The 22,500-nt window shown below is 41.4% G+C and overlaps 1 long non-coding RNA gene across 3 annotated transcripts; it reads right to left on the reverse strand.

Annotated features, from left to right (window-relative positions):
- Window positions 1-1,873: 1,873 nt before the first annotated feature.
- On the reverse strand, window positions 1,874-18,478 carry LOC141418104 (uncharacterized). 3 transcript variants are annotated; one of them, XR_012442756.1, is made up of 5 exons: window positions 18,374-18,478; window positions 15,628-15,719; window positions 14,890-15,190; window positions 3,594-4,500; window positions 1,874-2,072 (listed from the first exon to the last, which is right to left on the reverse strand). It is a non-coding gene; the product is annotated as an uncharacterized lncRNA (long non-coding RNA). The 3 variants fall into 3 exon arrangements; XR_012442757.1 differs by lacking the exon at window positions 3,594-4,500; XR_012442755.1 differs by lacking the exon at window positions 1,874-2,072 and having other exon boundaries at window positions 2,082-4,500.
- Window positions 18,479-22,500: the final 4,022 nt, after the last annotated feature.

Consider the following 22,500-nt stretch of genomic DNA (forward strand, 5'->3'; position numbering starts at 1 on the left):
TGCTGTTTTGAAAATTCCTAAAAGAATAACTTAAAGGAGGAAAGATTTATTTAGAGGGTTCAGTGCATGGTTGTTTTATCCCATGTGCCAACTCAGAACACTATGGTGGTAAGATCAGGTGGCAGAGACTGTTGTCATCATACCATTATTTATTTCATTATAATTTAATAATGTTTCAAACAATTATTTGAAATGTTTCAAATTTTTTTATTTGTTCAGACTTGCTTCCTAGCCTAAAATGTGATCTGTTTTAGAGAATGTTGCATAAGCGGTTGAGATCATGTATTCTACAGTCATTAAATAGGATATTTTGTAGATATCTTTTCACTCCATTTGATCCGTGCTTTAGTTTATCTCAGAAGTAACTCTATGTTGTTTTTTTGTCTATAAGGTGCTTCTACTGATAAGAGTGGGTTTAATGTCACTCACTGCTATTAGACCCAAGCTTGTCTACCCTTTTATCTCCAGAAGTGCGTGTTTATGGATTTGGTTTCACCAATGCTTAGTGATGTATCATTACTTTACAAGTATTTGTTGACCTTCTTTATCTCTTCTGTCTAATTTTGTCTTAAAGGATTATCACATATGGGTATAGTTGCCCATGCTACTTTCTCCTTCCACTTACTTGCTACATCATTTTCCTTCCATTCACTTTGAGTCTGTGTCTTTCCTAACACACCAAAAACACTTTGATTTTCTTTTTAGTCCAATCATCCAATCTGTGGCCTTTAATTAGAAAATTAAGAATATTTATATATCAGATGATTCTGAGATGCAGTTGCTGATTCCTATATATTTGTTGGATTTTTTCTTCTTGGTGTGGTCACTTGTCTACCCAGTGGAGGGTGGAAGGTCTTTAGGGCTGGATAATATAAAATTCTGTGTCTTCTGCACTCCCCAGCAGAGACACTGGGCAGTAAGTCAAATCCTAAGGTTGATTTTCCCTCCCACACACCATGAGCAAATTAAGAAAATCAGGACACCCTTCTCTGACCTCTTCTAGCTGTTAGGTGTGCAGATCTCCCATATTAAATGTCATCTTTTCAGTGTGTCACACGGTGCATCACTGGTGTTTCGCTTCCCCTTCTCATTACAACCACTCTGGGGTGGGGTGGGGATTCTGACCTTTCTGTATTATTTTGATTAGAGCTAGATTTATTTTCTGCTATTTCTTTTATAAATCTACAGTTGAATAATCCTTCATTTCACCTGGTCCTGTTCACTGTTTTACTTGGGCCCTATTTTGCCTTTCCAAAACATCTGTCTCTCTTTAATCCACACACTTGATTTTTCTCTTTTTTTGTTTCAGGTTCATGGAGACACAGGGAAGTGCTCTCTGTCTCTAATTTGCAAGTTCCCCAGAATCTGTGGATTCCTTCTTCAGAAATGATTGCTTCATGTGGTGTTATGAAGGCAAAATGCCAAACAGGCTATAAATCTGGACTGATTTTGCATCCTATCTATCAATGTTGAGATCCTGATCTTGATTTTGCAAGAGAGAAGCAGGGAATGATATAAAATTGGTGTTCTAGTCTAACTGTGAAAGCTGAAGTGAAGCAATGAGATGTGGTTCATAGGGTCAATGACAAGGAAGTGTAATGAGGGAACAGGAAAGAGTGAGATAAGGAGAACAGAGAAGGAGGAAGAAGAAACACTGCTGTGCAAAAAGATCAACAAAGGATTCATAAGAGAGAAAAGGGCATCACACAATGAAGTCACAGAGTATCAAGAAGATAAAAGGGAGACAAAGCTCTGGCACTATAGGAACCTCTCCTCCGAGCACAGTACATGAGTCATGAAATCCCTGCCGTATCATGAGGAATCAACCCCATTTCCAGACACTGAACACAGAATGGGGAGACCACAAGACCTTTAAGATTCTTTATTCCAGCATTTTGATGAAGACTACAAAGAATATGGAAGACACTTGCCCTAGGGCTCTCTGGATGCACTTCTCAGTCTTCTTCTGCTCTTCCAAGTGTCCAGCAATACAGATCCAAGGGCAAGCAGGATAGGGCCAGCCACACTCAACCAGGTGACACTCTCTGTTCTGTAATCTGAGAGTGAAGACTCTGGTGGAAAGAAACAACACTTAACATGGAGCCAATGGCTCATGTGTCACCTGTGAGAAACATAAGAAGCACATGGAGAACACCTTAATGATTACCATGAGAACTGTGCTGTTTCCAAGAAAAAAATGGGTTTTCTGTGTGACAAATGCATTGAAGATGCCATGTTGAAGTGGAGGGACAATTATAGACCAAGGTAACTGGATGGTTGGGGGATCTTGGTACCACACTTGGTGATGATGGGATAAAAAACAGACTGGCTTTCAGGGATGTTTAAGAATACAAATGATTTGATTTGGTGAAGAGATTGTGGACTGTGACAGTAATAGAGGATCATTTATGGACACTCGTTAAAGAGGACAGAAGGTGTCCACTGTGATGGGTGGACAAGTATGAGGAAGGCATTGGATATTTGTCCATAAGAGCTCTGTTGAGATGCTCACTGGGTGTTTGAGGAGGTAAATGTCCAAGACTCCATTGGATACATAACTATGAAGCTACTGGGGTTAAAAGTCATCAATGAATATTGCACAGAAGCAGATGTCTAAATATGTCAGACCACCCAACACTTGTGCCCAAAAGCTGCTCATATACAAACTCCAGTCATGCACCATGCCCTACACTACCCTATCCCTAACATTTCTTCCTTGGGATTCCTGCCTCCTGGTGTCCATATTTCCATCCTTAACCTGTGCACATTTTCATAATTTCCTACAGATCCTAGAATGTGCCTCTGTGCCTCCACCTAATTCAAACATATCCCCTCCCCAAGTCCCTGAAAAGTCCCAGTTAACTGGAAAAAATAAGGCTTACATAATATGACCCATGCCCAACATGAAGGCTGAGCTGATGCCCTGCCTTCATAGCTCTACAGGATCTGATCATAAATTCCTCTTGAGTATTCAGTAAATGTCCTTCTGTTTTCTCCTTTGGACTGGGGACTGAACAGAGGCACTAGAGTCACAGAATCACCCACTTAATGTAGTAGAATACACAGGGATTCAGAAAGCCATCCTGAATGGAGAAACTGGTAGAGACACTTTTGACCTTTCTGTCCCAAAAGTTCACAATGTGCCTGCTGTCACCCACCCACATACAGAAGGATGGGCTGTGGGAGGGGCTTCTGGAGGTGATACAGCAGTAACTGAGCAGTATCTCACCTGTTATGCTGGTTCCCAAAGGCTAGTGATCCCACTAGATCATAGAGCCTATTTCATAGACAGGTAAGGACAGGCCTCCCCCAAAAGAATTTGACTATTTCTGCCCCCAATTGCATAATGAGCACAGCAATATTCAGGGCCTATAATGCAAATACAGACTTTAGCAGGAGTAGTGGGATGGTATACAACCAAAATAACCACATAGCAGACAGGCACATGAGGTCAAGCTGCCTCACCAGAAACACCTTAGGACAACCCTGGGACAAGGTAAAGTTGCTCATATTAGAAGTCACCTGTGACTTAAAGTTCAAGAGTGTCACTGGGCACTGACCAGATGTGGAGATTGTATATAGTAGACACATACCATCTATAGGTCCCTTCATGGGATGGCCTCACAGGGAAGATGAGGAATGTCTTGTGGGTCTGATTTGAACAATTCTGAGGGAAGGAATCAACTACATCTCTACATAGAATGAAGATATCATAGTAAAAATGTGTGTCACAGATGAGAGTCACATTTTCTCCTTAGGCCATCTGGAAACCTGGATGAGCAGTCAGGGAAGGTTTGACATTGTCAGTATCTGGAAGTGAATACACCATGCTATTAAAAACATAATTAAAATAACTCAGCATTCTTATAATCAGACATGACCAAGGGAGGATGAAGCCAAGAAGGAAATCACTCTTTGCTAACTTAGAGAGCATAAAGATAAAAACACATATGTATTATTTCTATGACAAGGACCAGAATGTGGCTATCTGTGTATAGGGAAGGCTAGGATCTGTCTCCAAGTGGCTCTTCTCTTTGATGCAGTAGTAGCCACCTGGCTGAATGGAGCTAGGACCAAGCTCAGAGCAGAGGGAAGGTGCGACCCAGACACAGGAGGCAAAGATAAAGGGCAGGGCTTGTGATTGGTACATCTGATCCAGTGAGATGGGCAGCAAGATCCAAGGCTGCATGACAGTGTCCTTGGACTATCCCTCACCTGTCACTACCAGCTCCAATGGTCTACTGCAACCTAACCAGACATCATGCTTCCAGTAGTCACAGTGGTAAATGCCTACATTGATGTCTGTCACAATGGAGAAGGAGAACTCAGTCACCTTCTGGGTTCCCTGTTGATTGTGATCATATGTGCTTCCTTTGAGTTGTGCATGATTTAGATGCAATGCTGTCACCCCTGGAGGGATACTGCAGAAGATGGTCATAGAACTCCCTTGTGGAATCACTGTGCTCAGCACTGCCCAGATGGAGGGCTGGGGTGATAACCCTGGAGGGAAACAGAAGCAGAACCCAATCATCTAATATCAAGAGGCCCTTGTTCCCATGAGGCTCTAAAGTGGCTAACCTGTGGGGAGGAATTAGGGCCCAGGTTCTGAGCTGTGACCCCTGTGAGTGAATCTTGGGCACTACACATCAGAATAGTAGCTGTTGGCATTAGAGGGATGTTTGTCCCTCATCTAGAATTTGGGGTCATTTATGAGACCTGAATGTGTCTTCAATATGTGACACCACCCAACCTGAAACATGAGACTTTCATACTTTTTCCAGGAGCCACATACTTCCTAACTGCACTGAACATGCTGTCTCCATTACCTAGGCTGTTTCCTGTCATCTCCAAAGCACTACACTGTGGAGTGTCCCTGGGCTGGGTCCTTCAATTAGTTTTTCTTTTCTGCAAATACACACTCTACCTTCTATCATCTGCCTATCACCTATCTGCTATATGTCTATCTCCATAATCTATCAAGTGTGAGTATATTTCGTCACCTATCCATATATATTTCACCTGTTTCCGTTTGTGGATGTCTACAGATTCACAAATTGACTATGTACACACACTCACACACACTCACACACACACACACACACACACACACACACACACACACACACATACACATACACACACCTTTCATCTGGACTCCATACTAGTTCACCCAACCATAAAACAGTTACCTCCAATGGTAAGTTCCAATTATGTCCAAAATTGAGCTCCTGGAATATTCAAAACACCTAACTTACCTTCAGCCTTCCCTGCCAATGTAGGAATAACTATCTTTCCTTGTACTGTACAGACTGGTTTTTCTCCTCATTCCCACCAAGCCTGGACAAAAGTCCTGTGAGTTGACTGATTTATCACCTCCAGTATAACTAGTGCTGGGGCCAGGAGACATTGGGTATCATCGGATCATTGGTCTATGTCTGATTTTGTCTTCTTCTACATAAGCCATAACCCATTCCCCACTCTCACATTCACACTAAGGCCTTGAGTCTTATATAAACAACAGGATCAATTAGGTCCTCCACCAATAGCCTCCAGGACCTTCACTCACTGACAAAACATGTGAACATTGTGCCTGATCAACAAGGCTCTGTGTGACCCGAGTGTGACCTCTGACCTCATCCCTCACACTTTCCCATCACTGTACACATACTGAACACAATCAAGATCATGTCAGGACAGTCAGCTCCTCTTCCCTTCAAGGTCTTTCTCCCCAAATGGCTCTAGCCTCTCCCTCAGAATATTTCTCTAACCCAGGGTTACCCAGTGGGTTTCTCTAACCCACTACTACCACTGCAACTTCCACAAAATCTAGGACTTAGTACCCTTAGCATTCACCTCCTTCCAACAAAGAACATATTATAATGATTCATTTATTAAAGTTATTTTGCTTCAGTTAGAGCCCAAGGACATCTGGATATTCAAGGCCCTATGCCAAGTACACACAACAAAGTCTGGCCACAAGCAAAACAAAAAACACCTGATGAATGAAGTTTCTTAGCCAGGAGCTGATATCATTAAAAAATAATGAAGTCACTCAGGTGAAAACAAGAGGAAAAAAACAACACACACACACGAACACTGATGTCCTTATTTTCAAAAGGCAGAAGTGTTCCCATCCTGGCTACTACCCAGCCCACTTCCTATAGCTGACCATACTCTATTGTACATTTAAAATTTTCCATAAACAGAGTTCCCAGCGTTCTTACAAACAAACCCAAAAAGAATCACAAATGGATTAATTTGGGAAGATGAGACCCAAAGGATAAGAAAACCACAGGTCTCTGAGGCACATGGGGTATTACTCTCAGGCAGTGGTAAAAACAGAAACAACGATTAGAGATAAGAGAGAGACAGAATGACAGACATGCAGAAAGGATAAGTGAGATACACAGGGAGGCTGTTCCCTGATATGGATCAGAGATCAGGAGGGGTTGTCATGGTCAGAAAATGAAGACTGTGAGAAGCTACACAGAAGGGTCAAAGGCAATAATGACCCACAAAGGGATTGACTAGCCATGAGTAATGTGCTGTTTTAAATAAAGATTGGGTTTTCTGTGTGTTAATGGATTTCAGAAGCCAGGTGGACGTGGAAAGGTAACTAGAGAACAAGGTAGTAGGGTGGCTGTCGATCTTGGCATGACACTTGTTGATGGTGGATTAAAGAAGGGCCTGGATTTCAGGGATATTTTAAGGATAGAAATGATTTGATTTGGTGACAGAGCAAGTGTGTAGTGACAGGAAAAGAGGATCACTGAAGGAAGCTCATTAGAGAGGGCAAAAGTTAACTACTGGGATGGGTGGAAAATTATGAGGAAGGCATTTGGATATTAGTCAACAATAGCTCTGTTGAGATGCTCACTGGGTGTCTGAGCAGATAGATGACCAAGACTCCATTGGATACATAACTCTGAAGTTCCTGGGGATGTTTTGACTGCACCAATAAAAGTAAAGTCATCAACAATATTGCACAGAAGCAGATGTTGAATTATCTTCAGACCACCTAACACACATGCCCACCAGCTGCCCATATACAAACTCCAGTCACTATACTGCACTCTACCCTATCCCTGACAGTTCTTCCTTGGGATTCCTGCCTACTTAAGTCCATCTTTGTATTCTTAACCCATGTACACTCTCACAATTTCCTATAATTCTCAGAATGGACCTCTGAACCTCCACCTGCCTGGAATATATCTCCTCCCAAAAATGTTGAAAAGTCCCAGCTAACAGAAAAAGATGATGGTGCAGAGAATCTCCACTTCACGTTAAACGGAGAAACGAGGAGGGCCCCCGGGGCCGCCAGTGGCCGGCGCCCATACGGCTTGGGAAGACGCGGACCAGGTGAGCTTCACGGTACTGCGGTAGCCCCACAGACAAGCCTGGGCCAGAGCAGCATAGCCCCCTGGACAGACTGACCTCCACCCAGGAAAAAAAGAGAAACTGAGTAATAAGCAATAAGAACAGTTAAGACATGCTGGAAAGAGGGTGGGGCGCCCTGAGCGCTGAAGATTGGGGGAAGGGAATCCTTCCCGGGACTGTAAATAAACAAGCCGGGCAGGCCGGAGAGCCTCTGGCGGAAGCAGGGAAGCTTGTGAGAGGAGGGAAGACCCACTTCCCACGTGAACTGTAAACGAACATGGCGGCCGGCAGGAGCAGCAGCACTGCCCAGTAAGCAGGAGCAGGAAAGCTTCTGAAAGTGGCAGTGGGAGGAAAACTTCAGAGGAGAGGGGGGAAGACCCAACTCCCACATGAACTGTAAATAAACACGCAGGCCTGACAACGCGGGGCAGTGTCACCTTTCCCAGTGCTTGGAAAGGGGAAAGCCTGTAGCAGAGGCTCCCGCACAGGAGAACTCTGAGCAAACAAAGCCTGTGGGACCAGGTGAGTGCTAGCTCACCCCAGAGATCTGCATAAATAACGCTGCCAGCTACAGGCTGAGAGCAGCAGGCAGGCAAGCCACAGTTGCAGATATCACTCTCAGAACTGTCTCCAGATGCTTTTTTTTCTTTTTCTCCCTACCTTTGATGAGAGAACAACCGAATTATACCTGCAAGCCGAAAAACTTACTGAAACTGTATTGCATTTGAACTGGGGACACTTGGTGGGGCTTTTGTGTGTGTGTGTGTGTGTGTGTGTGTGTGTGTGTGTGTGTGTGTGTGTGAGTGTGTAGTTTTGTTCTACTTTATGCATCCCCTTTGATGACACAACTACAGAACAACATCTGAGGCACCAACTCCAGGACTGGAGATTGAGACGGACACCCAAATTATTAAGACTGAAACTGCATTGCATATAAACTTGGAAGTTTTTTGGTTTTTTTTTTTTAATTTTCTATTTTCCATTTTATTTTAATTCATTTTTATATATAGATATTACTTTCATTTACTTATTTTTTATTTTTTTTATCTTTGATTTTCAATCCTCTCTCTGTCTCTCTAATGTCTGTTCAGCTTACTGTCAATTAGTACACTAACACTCCCTGTTTATACCTTTGAAACTCTCTTGTCTGATACCTTGTTCTGCTTTCTCCCTCTTGTCTGTATATTTGTTTTCCCCTTTTCTTTAACTTCTTGCTTTCCATCTCAGCTCACTCTTCCATTCTAAATATTACCATTGTTATTATTACAAGCTAGAAAGTACTTAATTGCACACAGTACAGGGACAGTAACAACACCAAGGACAATGACAGGAAGACAGAAAAGACAGGGAAAACAGTTTCCCCACAGCAAAAAATTAGTACAGGAACCAGAGGGAAATGAAGAGAACAGAAACTCAGATCCAGACTCCAACAAAATGAAGATAAACTATGCCAAAGGACCCAATGAAGCCCACAAGAATAATTTAAAAGAAGACATACTACAAGTACTCAATGAGAATTTTATAGAGATGATACTGGATAGGGTCAACCAAAATGTACAGGAGACATTCAAGAAATTCCAAGACAATAAAAATAGAGAATTTGAAAAAGCAAAAGAAGAATATAAAGGAAACCATAGAAGCACTGTATAAACACCAAAGTGAAAGAGAGAACACAATGAATAAATGTATAAATGAACTCAGGACAAAAATAGACAACAATAAAGAAGAAAACAGCCAGGATATGGAAAACCTCAGAAAAAAGAACAAAACAGAACTGCAAAACAAAACGGAAGGCCAATCCAGCAGAATAGAACAAACAGAAGACAGAATCTCAGAACTTGAAGATGAAATGGTAATTAAAGGAAAAACTGAAGAACTACTAATTAAACAACTCAAGACCTGTGAAAAGAAAATGCAAGAACTCACTGACTCCATCAAAAGACCAAACTTGAGAATCATGGGCATCGAAGAAGGAGAAGAGGTGCAAGTGAAGGGAATGCGTAATATATTCAACAAAATAATAATGGAAAATTTCCCAAATCTAGAGAAAGATATTCCCATACAAATGCAAGAGGCCTCCAGGACACCAAACAGACCAGATCAAAATAGAACTACTCCACGACATATCATCATTAAAACAACAAGTTCAGAAACTAAGGAAAGAATATTGAAGGCTGTAAGAGAGAAAAAACAAGTAACATACAAAGGTAAACCCATCAAAATCACAGCAGACTTCTCAACAGAAACATTAAAAGCAAGAAGAGCGTGGGGTGAGATCTTCCGGGCACTGAATGAAAATAACTTCAACCCCAGGATACTCTACCCAGCAAAGCTATCATTCAAAATACATGGAGCAAGAAAAGTCTTCCATGATAAGCAGAAACTAAAACAATATGTGACCACAAAGCCACCATTACAAAAGATTCTGCAAGGGATCCTGCACACAGAAAGTGACACCCAACTTAACCATGAAAAGGCAGGCAGCACCAAACCACAGGAAAAGAAAAAGCAAGACAGTAGAGAGTAACATCAAGTTAGGTACACACAATCAAACCTTCAAACAACTAAGACAACTAAATGGCAGGAATCACCACATACCTATCAGTACTAACGCTTAATGTTAATGGACTTAATTCACCCATCAAAAGACACCGTTTGACAAAATGGATTAAAAAAGAAGATCCAACAATTTGTTGCTTACAGGAGACTCATCTCACCGACAGAAATAAGCATATGCTTAGGATGAAAGGCTGGAAGAAGATTTACCAAGCCAATGGCCCCCGAAAACAGGCAGGAGTAGCAATACTTATCTCTGACAAAGTAGACTTCAAACCTACATTGATCAAACGAGATAAAGAAGGACATTCCATACTAATAAAAGGGGAAATAGACCAAAAGGAAATAATAATCACCAATCTGTACGCACCCAATGTCAACGCACCCAATTTCATCAAACATACCCTGAAAGACCTAAAAGCATATATAAACGCCAACACAGTGGTTGTGGGAGACTTTAACACCCCATTATCATCAATAGATAGGTCATCCAAACAAAAACTCAATAAAGAAATCCAAGATCTAAAATATGCAATAGATCAAGTGGACCTAGTAGATGTCTACAGAACATTTCATCCAACCTCTACACAATATACATTCTTCTCAGCAGCCCATGGAACCTTCTCCAAAATAGATCATATCCTAGGGCACAAAGCAAGCCTCAGCAAATATAAGAAAATAGAAATAATACCGTGCATACTATCTGACCACAATGCAGTAAAAGTAGAACTCAACAACAAAAGTAAAGACAAAAAACATGCAAACAGCTGGAAACTAAATAACTCATTACTTAATGAAGAATGGATCATCAATGCAATAAAAGATGAAATTAAAAAGTTCCTGGAAGTCAATGAAAATGAAAACACAACCTACCGGAACCTATGGGACACAGCTAAGGCAGTCTTGAGAGGAAAGTTTATAGCCATGAGTGCATATATTAAAAAGATTGAAAGATCCCAAATCAATGACCTAATGATACATCTCAAACTCCTAGAAAAATAAGAACAAGCAAATCCCAAAACAAATAGAAGGAGAGAAATAATAAAAATAAGAGCTGAAATCAACGAAATAGAAACCAAAAATACCATACAAAGAATTAATGAAACAAAAAGTTGGTACTTTGAAAAAATAAACAAGATCGAAAGACCCCTGGCAAACCTGACTAAAATGAGGAGAGAAAAAACCCAAATTAGTAGAATTAGGAATGCAAAAGGGGAGATAACAACAAACACCATGGAAGTCCAGGAAATCATCAGAGACTACTTTGAGAACCTATATTCAAATAAATTTGAAAATCTAAAAGAAATGGACAGATTTCTAGATACATATGATCATCCAAAACTGAACCAAGAGGAAATTAATCACCTGAATAGACCTATAACACAAAATGAAATTGAAGCAGCAATCAAGAGTCTCCCCAAAAAGAAAAGTCCAGGACCTGATGGATTCTCTGCTGAATTCTATCAGACCTTTAAAGAAGAACTGAAACCAACACTCCTTAAACTGTTCTACAAAATAGAAAGGCAAGGAAAACTGCCAAACACATTTTATGAAGCCAGTATTACACTTATCCCAAAACCAGGCAAAGACACCTCCAAAAAGGAGAACTATAGGCCAATCTCCTTAATGAACATTGATGCAAAAATCCTCAACAAAATAATGGCAAGCCGAATTCAGCAACACATCAAAAAGATTATTCACCACGACCAAGTAGGCTTCATCCCAGGGATGCAGGGGTGGTTCAACATACGAAAATCAATAAACGTAATAAACCACATTAACAGAAGCAAAGACAAAAACCACTTGATCATCTCAATAGATGCAGAAAAAGCCTTTGATAAGATCCAACATCATTTCATGATAAAAGCTCTAAGAAAACTAGGAATAGAAGGAAAGTTCCTCAACATTATAAAAGCTATATATGACAAACCTACAGCCAGCATTATACTTAACGGAGAAAAATTAAAACCATTCCCTCTAAAATCAGGAACCAGACAAGGATGCCCACTCTCGCCACTCCTATTCAACATAGTACTGGAATTCCTAGCCAGAGCAATTAGGCAAGAAGAAGGAATAAAAGGAATACAAATAGGTAAAGAAACTGTCAAAATATCCCTATTTGCAGACGACATGATCCTATACCTTAAAGACCCAAAAAACTCTACTCAGAAGCTTCTAGACATCATCAATAGCTATAGCAAGGTAGCAGGATATAAAATCAACATAGAAAAATCATTAGCATTTCTATACACTAACAATGAGCAACGGAAAAAGAATGTATGAAAACAATTCCATTTACAATAGCCTCAAACAAAATCAAATACCTAGGTGTAAACCTAACAAAAGATGTGAAAGACCTCTACAAGGAAAACTATACACTTCTGAAAAAAGAGATTGGGGAAGACTATAGAAAGTGGAGAGATCTCCCATGCTCATGGATTGGTAGAATCAACATAGTAAAAATGTCGATACTCCCAAAAGTAATCTACATGTTTAATGCAATTCCCATCAAAATTCCAATGACATTCATTAAAGAGATTGAAAAATCTACTGTTAAATTTATATGGAAACACAAGAGGCCACGAATAGCCAAGGCAATACTCAGTCAAAAGAACAATGCAGGAGGTATCATAATACCTGACTTCAAACTGTATTACAAAGCAATAACAATAAAAACAGCATGGTACTGGCACAAAAACAGACATGAAGACCAGTGGAACAGAATAGAGGATCCAGATATGAAGCCACACAACTATAAGCAACTTATCTTTGACAAAGGAGCTAAAAATATACGATGGAGAAATAGCAGCCTCTTCAACAAAAACTGCTGGGAAAACTGGTTAGCAGTCTGCAAAAAACTGAAACTAGATCCATGTATATCACCCTATACCAAGATTAACTCAAAATGGATCAAGGATCTTAATATCAGACCCCAAACTCTTAAGTTGATACAAGAAAGAGTAGGAAATACTCTGGAGTTAGTAGGTATAGGTAAGAACTTTCTCAATGAAACCCCAGCAGCACAGCAACTAAGAGATAGCATAGATAAATGGGACCTCATAAAACTAAAAAGCTTCTGTTCATCAAAAGAAATGGTCTCTAAACTGAAGAGAACACCCACAGAGTGGGAGAAAATATTTGCCAACTATACATCAGACAAAGGACTGATAACCAGAATATACAGGGAACTTAAAAAACTAAATTCTCCCAAAACTAATGAACCAATAAAGAAATGGGCACGTGAACTAAACAGAACTTTCTCAAAAGAAGAAATTCAAATGGCCAGAAAACACTTGAAAAAATGCTCACCATCTCTAGCAATAAAGGAAATGCAAATTAAAACCATGCTAAGATTCCACCTCACCCCTGTTAGAATAGCCATCATAAGCAACACCACCACCAACAGGTGTTGGCAAGGGTGCAGGGAAAAAGGAACCCTCTTACACTGTTGGAGGGAATGTAGACTAGTACAACCACTCTGGAAAAAAATTTGGAGGCTACTTAAAAAGCTGGACATCGATCTACCATTTGATCCAGCAATACCACTCTTGGGGATATACCCAAAAGACTGTTACTCCAGAGGCACCTGCACATCCATGTTTATTGCGGCACTATTCACAATAGCCAAGTTATGGAAACAGCCAAGATGCCCCAGCACTGACGAATGGATTAAGAAAATGTGGTATCTATACACAATGGAATTTTATGCAGCCATGAAGAAGAACAAAATGTTATCATTCGCTGGTAAATGGATGGAATTGGAGAACATCATTCTGAGTGAGGTTAGCCTGGCCCAAAAGACCAAAAATCGTATGTTCTCCCTCATATGTGGACATTAGATCAAGGGCAAACACAACAAGGGGATTGGACTATGAGCACATGATAAAAGCGAGAGCACACAAGGGAGGGGTGAGGATAGGTAAGACACCTAAAAAACTAGCTAGCATTTGTTGCCCTTAACGCAGAGAAACTAAAGCAGATACCTTAAAGCAACTGAGGCCAATAGGAAAAGGGGAACAGGAACTAGAGAAAAGGTTATATCAAAAAGAATTAACCTAGAAGGTAACACCCACGCACAGGAAATCAATGTGAGTCAATGCCCTGTATAGCTGTCCTTATCTCAACCAGCAAAAACCCTTGTTCCTTCCTATTATTGCTTATACTCTCTCTACAACAAAATTAGAAATAAGGGCAAAATAGTTTCTGCTGGGTATTGTGGGGGGGAGAGGGAGGGGGCGGAGTGGGTGGTAAGGGAGGGGGTGGGGGCAGGGGGGAGAAATGAACCAAGCCTTGTATGCACATATGAATAATAAAAGAAAAATGAAAAAAAAAAGAAAGAAAAAGATGAGACTTGCAAAACTAGACCCCCATCTGCCAAGAAGTCTGAGCTGCCTCCCTGCTTCAGAGCTCTACAGGTTCCTACCATAAATTCCTCTTGGGCATTCTATAAATTCCCTTCTGCTATCTCCATTGGACTTGGAAGTGTTCAGAGGCACTGTAGTCACAGCCTCACCCACTAAATGTTGTAGAAGACTCAGTGATCCAGAGAGGCATCTTCAATAAACTAGCAGAGACACTTTTGACCTTTCCCACAAGTTAACAATGTGCCTGCTGTCACCAGCCCATAAAAGATGGATGGGCTGAGGGAGGGACTCAGGAGGTGATAGAGCAGTCACTGAGCAATCTCATTTGTTATGCTAGCTCCCAAGAGCTACCACTAGATCATAGAGCCTCTTTCACAGACAGGCAAGGACATCTCTTTCCCCCCAAAAATTAGTTATTTCTACACCAAATTGCATATTGAGCATCTCAATTTGATTTATAAATCAAATACAGTGACTTTAGTCAGGAGCTGTGGGACAGAATAGCAGGCAGACACTTGGAGTAAAACTGCCTCATCTGAAACACCTTAGGACAACCCTGAGACAAGGTGAAGGTGCTGGTACCAGAACTTACTCATCTGTCACTGAAAGTTCAAGGGGGTCAGTGGGCACTGACCAGACATGGCAGTTGTATTTAGACACGTAGCATCTGTAGGTCCCCCCATGGGATGACCTCACAGGGAAGATGAGGAATGTCTTGTGGGTCTGATTTGAACAGTCCTGAGGGAAGGAAGTTCCTCTGTCTCTACACAGAATGAAGATCTCAGAGAGATAAAATGTGTCACAGATGAGAATCACATTTCCTCCTGAGGCCACCTGGAGACAGATGGCCAGTCAGAGATGAGCAGTCAGAGAAAGTTTGACAGGGTAGACATCTGGAAGAGAACAAATCTTGTTATTAAAAACATAATTAAAATAACTCAGCATTCTTATAGTCTGTCATGACCAAGGGAGGATGAAGCCAAGAAAGGAATTACTCCTTGCTAACTTACAGGAATCATAAGAATGAAAACATGCATGGATTATTTTCATGACAAGAAATGTGGCTATTGTGTACAGAGATGGTTGGAATCTGTCTCCAAGTGATTCTCCTCTGGAACTTGTAGTAGCCACCTGTCTGAATGAAGCTGGGACCAAGGTCAGAACAGAGGGAGGATGGGACCCAGACACAGGAGGCAAAGATACAGGGCAGGGCCTGTAATTGGTACATCTGACCCAGTGAAATGGGCAGCAAGATCAAAGGCTGCATGACAGTGTCCTTGGACTATCCCTCACCTGTCACCACCAGCTCCAATGGTCCACTACAACCTACCAGATATCGTGCTTCCAGTAGTCACAGTGGTAAATGCCTGCAGTGATGACTGTAACATGCAGGAAGGAGAACTCAGCCACCTTCTGGTCTCCCTGTGGATTACAATCATATGAGCTTCGTTTGAGTTGTGCATGATTTAGACACAATGCTGTCACCCCTGCAGGAATACTGCAGAAGATGGTCCCAGAACTCCCTGTGGAATCACTGTACTTGGCATTGCCCAGATGGAGGACTTGGGTGATAACTCTAGAGGGAAACAGAATTAGAACCAAATCATCTGATGTCATGAAGTCCTTGTTCCCAAGAGGTCCTAAAATGGCTAAACTTGTTGTGAAGTATTAGAGCACAGGTTATGAGCTGTGATTCCTGAGAGTGAATACCAGAAAACTCACTCTTGCAATGGAGGGATTTCTGCTCTTCACCAGGAAGATGGGGTAATTTTGAGACCTGAATGTGTCTTCAATGTGACACCACTCATCCTGCAACATGAGACTTCATCTGTCTTCCTAGAGCCACAGTCATCCTGTCTCTCCTCAACATGCTGTCTCCATTTCCTAGGCCGTTTCCTGTCATTTTCAAAGCACTACACTGTGGAGTGACCTTGGGCTCGGTCCTTCAATTAGTTTCTCTTTTGTGCCAATACACATTTTGGGACCATTGCCAATACCCTCAATCATCTATCACTTATCTATCATCTGTTATCATCATAATCTATCAAAGCATCTGACTATATTTCTGTCACCATCTGTATTTACCACCTGTTTCTGTGTGTCTACCAATTTGCAAGTCATCTATGTACACACACACGTACACACACACACACAAGTACAGACACACACAAACATACATACACACTCAACCTTTATCTGGACACCATACTAGTTCACCCAACCATAAAGACACCTCCAATGGGATGTTCTACTTATTCTCTAAATTGAGTTCCCTGAAAATTCAAAACAACTAACCTTCACAGCTTTCCCCACCAATGTAGCAATAACTCTTTCCTCGGCACTGTACTGACTAGCTTCTATCCTCTTCATCCAGCCTGAAAGTGAATCCTGTGGGTGGACCATATTATCACTACACTGTTTCTAATGATGGGGCCAGGAGACATTGTATATCACTGCATCATTAGTCTATATCTGACTTTTTTTCCTTTCACATAAGCCCTAACACTTCCCCACTTCCATTCTCACACTGAGGACTTGGGTCCTATATAAAATATCAGTCCTCTACTCATAGTCTCCAGGGTCCCTGTTATCATTTACAAAGCATGTGAACACTGTGCCTGGTCAACAAGGCTCTGTGTGGCCTGAGTGTGACCTCATATCTCACCCATTCCCATAACTGCACACATACTGACCACAGTCAAGATTACGTCAGGATGATCAACAAATCCTCTCTGCAAGGTAGTTCCCCCCATGTGCTTCTAGCCTCCCCCCTCAGGCTATTTCTCCAACACAGGGTATTGAAACACCTCCCACTGCAACCTCCCCAAAACATATAACCAATGCCTTTCTACCCTTACCATTCACATCCTTCCAACAAAGCACATATTTAAATGATCCATTTGTAAATGCTATTTTCCTTCAGTTAGAGGCCAAGGGCATTTCTGGGTATTCAAGGTCCCGTGTCCAGTACACACAACAATCTGTGGTCATAGCCGGGACCAAGCATATCCTAATTCAGAATAAATGCAATGGGGTGTGGTGACACATGCCTGTAACCTTACCACTCAGGAGGCTAAGGCTGACATATCATCAATTTGAAGCCATGTTGATTACATAGCCAGATTTTTGTCTAAAAAATATGAACTTAGCTCTAGGAGTTACAAGAAAAAACTGAATAGCATTTATATAAAGTGCTGAGAACAGTGACTTCCGATGTGAAAATACAATGAATGTTACACAATTGCAAACTTTGCATGGTAAATCCTTAGAGGAAAGCACTGCATACTCCTTTATGTGCATTGTGTCTGTACTGAGCAACACTCCACTATTTTGAGATCACACAGACGAGGAATTGGAGTCAGTGCCAAACACCAGATTGATGAAGGTGACAGAATCAGCAAAAGCCAAGGTGTACATTTACATCAAAACTGTCTGGTGAATGAAGTTTCTTACCCAGGAGCTCATATCTGTAATAAACATGGAAGTAGCTTCAGTGAAAGCAGGTGGAAATAGAAAACACACAAACACTGATGTCCTTATCCTCAAAGACAGAAGTGTCCCCATCCTCTGAATTTGCATTATCAATATCCATAACAGCTGTGTGTCCTCTGGGCAGTATTAACACACTGGGTAGAATCCACACCAGAATGGATACAACAGCAAGAACCAAGGGTGAAGTGGAGAGTGTACATGACAGATCAGTGTAGCTTCCAACTCAGGATCAGTTCAAGATGCTAAAGCTACTCCCACACTCAGCAAAGCCAAACACAGACCTGTCCAGGACACAAAAGGGAGAACTCATCCTCATCTGCCCATGTCCCCTGCTCCAGATAAATCACTGAAACAGAGAAAAACCTGGTGAGAGATTTTTGCCCTTCAATGTACAGATCTCACCCCCTGACCTGGTAGTACCACACATGTCCAGGTAGAAAAATGGGAGGATGGTGTGATTCCTACCATCAACCTGGCCAGGATATCACAGAGAAAGACTTCCATGAGAATAACATGGGTAATTAACCTTAGTGTTGTTTATTTTACCTCTCCACCCACTAACTAATGTCCCCTGTAGCACTCACCAAGCCCAAGAAGCAGAGAAACCTTAGGGGCCATGACAGTGCCCCCATCAGATCTCAACATGCACCACAGCCACCTGGTCACCAAGGCTTCACAAGGGTACACACCCAAGGGAAGTAACAGAGAGGGACCCAGCACCCATGATATAGCATGGTGACATCAGACACTGAACAGGAAAGAAAGCTGCTCTTGCACAAGACCAGGCTCTGCCTGTCAATCTTCCCATGATGACACACATGCCTGAGTTGGGGACAAGTTCCTCTGTACACTTCCTGCACTGACCTTACAGGTACAAATGTGAGGGAGGGGTTTAATGCTATCCATTAGAACCTGCATATCTGCTGGAGAGAGCAGAGGAGGCATTATAGAGAAGAAAGTGAAATGGATCCAGAAAGAACAATGCTCTTATGCGGAACTCACTGGAACACAGAAACTGCTCTGGGTTAGGCGACAGGCAGAAAGCAGAACTGAGAACATGGAGGTGAGGAGTGCAGGACCAACTATATTCTGTGAGGACCAATCCCTGTTCATGATCTGTCAGACAAACTCCATGATCTAATGCGCAACCCCGTGCCCACAGCCAATGATACCATTTTTGGGGGGTGGGATTGGGGTTTGAACTCAAGGCTTCATGCTTGCAGAGCAAGCACTATGCCTCTTGAGCTCTACATCCAGCCAATTTTACTTTTGTATTTTGAATATGGGCTATAACAAACTAATTGCCTGAGTTCCCTTTCAACTGCAGTCCGCCTGCTCTCAGCTTCCTAAGTAGCTAATTATAGATGTAAGCCATGGTCATCTAGCTTGAGGATACCATTTTGTACACTCAAAATTTCATGCTGTGTTAGAGAAACTCCTTGATCACACAGTTCCCTGCTCACAGCTGACCATAATCTATTGTACACTTAAAATTTCCCATTAACAGGAATTTTAGCATTCTTGCAAACAAAACCAACAACAATCATAAAGGGGTAGGAGTAAGCTTTGGGAAACTATGGATTTGGCCTTGAGGAAGAGAGAATCGCAGACATGTACTAATCCAGGAACTCATCAAGATGTGTTCATGAAATACCCTGGGTATGAAAAGTCCCAAACGTCTCATGTGCTAAAGTCATAGTCTGAAATGAAATGTTCAGAACTGAGTTTTGGAGAATATGAGGAAAATGAGGTCTCTGGTCTAATCTATGGTTCATGCATTGGTGGATTCAAATATTGATGGCAGTGTTTATACACTTTTGGGACCAGAGGACCTAGTTGCAGAAAATGGGATGCCGGAGGTTTGACTTCTTGAGTATATCCAGTGCCCAACTCATTCCTCTCTCCCTGCTTCTGGGCAGGCATGAGGTGAGCAGTTTTAATCCACCACAGGTTTATGTCACAATGTTTGGTCTCACCTCAGGCCCAAAGCCATGGAACCAAGGAACCATGGACTGAATCTAGTGAAATCGGGAGTCAAAATATACCATTGCACCTTTAAATCATCTTGTTCTGGTATTAGTCACATGATGAAAAGTCTAACACAGAACATTAAATATGTAACAGCTCTCTATGTGTCAATCACACCACATTAATGTGTTTAAAAGGGGAAAAAAATCCCTTGACATGCCTCTCTCAAGGATTATGTCCTGAAAAAAGTCTCCCTATGGGCAATCATCTCTATTCTGTTAGACTGGAGGCCTTTATATCCTTGGGATGGTCATGAAACTTCATTTATCCAGGAATTAGTAAGACTCTTGAATTGTTGGTATGTTAATGAGTTTTGCATCATGGTTACAAAATGCTGATCAAAACATTTAAGTGATAAAAGATTTACTTTGGCTCACAGTTTCATAGGTTTCAGTTCAAAGTGTTTGCTCTGTTGATTATGACCTATGAAGAGACAGATGACTGCAGAACATACACCAAAGACTACTCACCTCAAGGCAGATAAGAAGCAGAGAGTGAGCAAGAGACTGCGGACCACATAGAATCTTCAAAGGCACAAAACAGTGACATACTTTCTCTAGCTAAGCCAAACCCATGGAAGTTTCCACCACCTCCAAAAATACAACTAAGTATTCAACATATGAGCCTTAATGAAATTTCATATTCAAACATAATATCTCACTCCTGATCCCAATATTCTCAAAATATAACATAAAAATCATTTCCTCCATCTCCAGAAGTCTCCAAAGCCTCAGCAGCTCAAATGTTGTCAAAAATTCCAAGTTAAAATTATCACCTGGGACTCAAGGAAAACTCTTAACTGTAAGTCCCTGGAAAAGCAAAAAGATAATTACATACTCCAATCTAAGGTTGGCTCTAATTGTTGCCAGCAGCTTTTCTGGACAGACATTCCACATTCCTGGAACCTCCACCTCTTCAAACTCCATTGTATTTTTTGTATTATTTTCAAAATTTCAGGAGTCATTAACACAAAAGCTTCCTGAAAGGATTCTGAACTTGGTATACATTGGTTGGTCTCCCATACTTTCCTTTGCAATCTCTGTGGAAGCCTCCATGAATCTACTACTGTTAAAATCTACATCCCTTCAAAACCAACAACACATAGTTGATGCCAACCTCTGTCTCCAGAATGAAAAATAGTGGAGCCCCTTTGGCCCATGGCTGCAGGAGCCTCTCATGGCCTGGGTGGCTAACCTCAGGGAAACACTTCCCTACACATCTTTCTGCATCCAGGATGTCCCTGAAATTCTCTCTTCTCAAGGGAAAGTCTTTTTTTTTAATTGTTCATTTATTCACATGTGAGTGCATTGTTTGGATCATTTCTCCTCCCTGCCTCCCTTCCCCATCCTTTCCATCCCTCCCCACGCTCACATCAAGGCAGAACCTGTTCGGGCCTTATCTCTAATTTTGTTGAAGAAAAGATATAAGCATAATAAGGAAGACATACTGTTTTTGCTAGTTGAGTTAAGGATAGCTATACAAAGAGACTCTTAGCATTGCTTTCATGTACAAATGTGTTACAACCCATGTTGATTCATCACTAACCGATCTTTACACTGGTTCTTAATCCCCTGCTCATGTTAACCTCTGTCACTTTAAGGTTTCTGTATTAGTTCCTCTGGACTGGGGACATCAAATGCTTTCATGTTTTGGGTTTTTTACCTATTCCTATACCTCCCATATGTGCTCTCCCCTTGTCATGTGATCCAAGTACAACCACATTGCTGTATTTGCCCTAGATGTAAAGTCCACATATGAGGGAGAACATAAGACTTTTGGTCTTCTGAGCCTGGCTGATCTTGTTCAGCCAGGATGTTCTCCAGTTCCATCCATTTACCTACAAAAGATAAGATTTCGTTCTTCTTCATGGCTGAGTAAAATTCCATTGTGTACAAGTACCACATTATCTTGATCCATTCATCAATAGTGGGGCATCTTGGTTGTTTCCATATCTTGGCTATTGTAAATAGCGCTGCAATAAACATGGGTGTGCAGGTGCCTCTGGAGTAACCTGTGTCGCATTCCTTTGGTTATATCCCCAGGAGTGGGATTGCTGGATCATATGGCAGATCTATGTTTAGATTTTTAAGAAGCCTCCAAAATTTTTTCAGTGTGGTTGCAACAGCTTGCATTCCCACCAGCAGTGTACAAGGGCTCCTTTTTCCCCGCATCCTCACCAACACATGTTGTTGGTGGTGTTTTTGATGATGGCTATTCTAACAGGGGTGAGGTAGAACCTTAGTATGGTTTTGATTTGCATTTCCTTTATGGCCAGAGATGGTGAGCATTTTTTCATGTGTTTTTTGGCCATTTGAATTTCTTCTTTTGAGAAGGATCTTTTTAGTTCAGTTGCCCATTTCTTAATTGGTTCATTGATTTTAGGAGAGTTTAGTTTCTTAAGCTCGGTCCCTTGTCTGATGTATAGCTGGCAGATATTTTCTCCCACTCTGTGGGTGGTCTCTTCAGTTTAGAGACCATTTCTTTTGTTGTGCAAAAGCTTTTTAGTTTTATGAAGTCCCATTTGTCCACCCTTTCTCTTAGTTGCTGAGCTGCTGGGGTTGTATTGAGGAAGTCCTTGCCTATACCTATTAGTTCCAGAGTGTTTCCTACTCATTCCTGTAGTAACTTCAGAGTTTCAGGTCTGATATTAAGGTCCTTGATCCATTTTGAGTTGATACTAGTA

This window comes from Castor canadensis, chromosome 16, assembly GCF_047511655.1.
Source record: "Castor canadensis chromosome 16, mCasCan1.hap1v2, whole genome shotgun sequence".
Lineage (NCBI taxonomy): Eukaryota > Metazoa > Chordata > Mammalia > Rodentia > Castoridae > Castor > Castor canadensis.